A 2,500-nucleotide genomic window follows, 5' to 3' on the forward strand; every position below is an offset into this window, starting at 1 on the left:
TAACTGAGCTTACTCCCTCAGCTTACTCCTTCAACTTCCTCCCTCAGCTTATTCCCTTTAATAACTCTTTTAGCTTCCTCCTTCAGATATCTCCCTGAGCTTACTCCCTTAGCTTATTCTCTCAATTTCCTAACTGAGCTTACTTCAACTTCCTCCTTCAGCTTCGTACCTTAGTATCCTCCCTAAGCTTACTCCTTCAACCTCCTCCCTCAGACATCTCCCTGAGCTTACTCCCTCAACTTCCTCCCTCAGCTAACTCCTTCAACCTCCTCCCTCACCTTCCTACCTTAGTATCCTCCCTTATCTTACTCCCTCAGCTTCCTCCCTCAGACAAGGGCTACCCGGAACCTGCAAGAATTACAAAGGGATTAAGGGAGAGTCTAGGCAAGTGCGAGAGTCCGGGACCAAAGAAGCTTACGAGAAAATGGTCCGGGATCCGAATTATACAAAAAAAAAAAAGAAAAAAAAATTGAGATAGATTGGGCCTTTGAAATTACAAGACCGCGGAGGTGGAGTGATGGTGCAGGGAAGGTATTGCAAGGTTGGGTGGGCGTGATGCAATGTTTTTTTTTTTCGTTTCTTAAAGAGCCAGCGAGACGGTATATGTGGGTGAGATGTAAGATATAACTCGGACGCATAAAAAAGTTTGTATGGGTTCGAATTCCCTCCAGGGAAACGAGGATATGCAATGGCATTCGAGAAGTTATCTGAGAACATATCTGTAAAATTTCGTGATAAAAAATCCGTGATAAAAAAAATAAAATCCGTGACGAAAAACAACAAAAAACAATAAACACCGTGATAAAAAAAAACAACAACAACAACAGCAAAACAATAGAATCCGTGATGATAATAATAATGAAAAAACAAGCGCATAAAACCCCTTTCGTAGATACTAACATGAAACTATAGATTCCAAAACCGACGTATAAGGAGCGATCGGAGTGTGACGCTTCTCGTGTCTCGAACCTTCCGGCTGCCAAAGATAACGAAACTGAGAACGTCTTCGAACCCCCCTCAGGGTCTTAAAGGGCATTTGAACCTCCTGCGATTCTAATTTGGTGGCGTTAGCTCCCTCTCTTTCTCTATCTGTCTCTCTCTCTATGTTTCTCTCTCTGGCTCTCTCCCTCTCTTTCTCTTTCTGTCTCTCTCCCTCTCTTTCTCTCTCTCTGTCTCCCTCCTCCTCCTTCTCCACCTCCCCCCTCACTGTCCTACTCTCTCTCTCTCTCTACTCCTCCTCCCCCCTCCCTCCCTCCCTCCCTCTCTCCTTCTCTCTCTCTCTCTCTCTCTCTTTCTCTACTCTCTCTCTCTCTCTCTCTCTCTCTCTCTCTCTCTCTCTCTCTCTCTCTTCTCTCTCTCTCTCTCTCTCTCTCTCTCTCTCTCTCTCTCTCTCTTGTACCTTTATCGCGCTTTGTTCTTGTCTCTGCCCCGGCGAGCTTCAAGTATCGGTGGGGAAAAATCGACATGGGTTTACTGCTCCCGATAGCCGTTTTTGTTTTTCTCTTTCTCACTTCTTATTCTTTTTTTTTTTTTTGCTCTCTCTCTCTCTCTTAAAAAAAAAAATTAATATCCTTTCAATTATTGTATAATGTCTAAGTGAGTCATTAACGATTCTATTTAGAGAAAGAATGAAAGAGAGAGAGAGAGAGAGCGAGAAAGAGAGAGAGAGAGAGAGAGTGAGTGAGAGAGAGAGAGAGAGAGAGAGAGAGAGAGAGAGAGAGAGAGAGAGAGAGAGAGAGAGAGAGAGAGAGAGAGAGGGAGGGAGACACACACACACAGACAGGCAGACAGAGAAAGCAAAGGGGACACAGAAACGCGAACTCGCACAGGTGGAAAAGCAGTGTCAATACCCGAAGCCCCGGAAGCAGGCGATTGGAAGAAGCACAGATAACACAGGAAGGAGTATTGGCGAGCGAGAAAACCCCCAATCAAAGAGTTGTACAGAGAGCAAAATGGAGGAGGAGGTGGAATGGAAAATCAATTTCTCCGTTACTGGGGAAGAAAGTGGAGGGGGGAAGCGAATGGGGGGAAAGAGGAAGAAGGAGATAAGAAGAGGAAAGGGAGAAATGGGGAAGAGGGGAGCGAATGAGGGCAAAGAGGAAGGAGATAAGAAGAGGAAAGGGAGAAAGGAAGAAGAAGAGGAAAGGGAGAAAGGAAGAAGAAGAGGAAAGGGAGAAAAGAAGAAGAAGAGGAAAGGGAGAAAGGAAGAAGAAGAAGGGAGAAAGGAAGAAGAAGAGGAAAGGGAGAAAGGAAGAAGAAGAGGAAAGGAGAAAAGAAGAAGAAGAGGAAAGGGAGAAAGGAAGAAGATGAGGAAAAGGAGAAAGGAAGAAGAAGAGGAAAGACAAGAAAGGAAGAAAAAGAGGAAAGGAAGAAAGGAAGAGGAAGAAGTGAAAGAGAAAGGAAAGGACGAGAAAAATAAAATAAAAATGAAATAAAAAAGTACAAGAAATCAAAAGGAAAAGGGAGGAATGGAAGAAAAGAACAAGAAAAGAAAAGAAAA

This window comes from Penaeus vannamei, chromosome 28 (genome assembly GCF_042767895.1).
Source record: "Penaeus vannamei isolate JL-2024 chromosome 28, ASM4276789v1, whole genome shotgun sequence".
Lineage (NCBI taxonomy): Eukaryota > Metazoa > Arthropoda > Malacostraca > Decapoda > Penaeidae > Penaeus > Penaeus vannamei.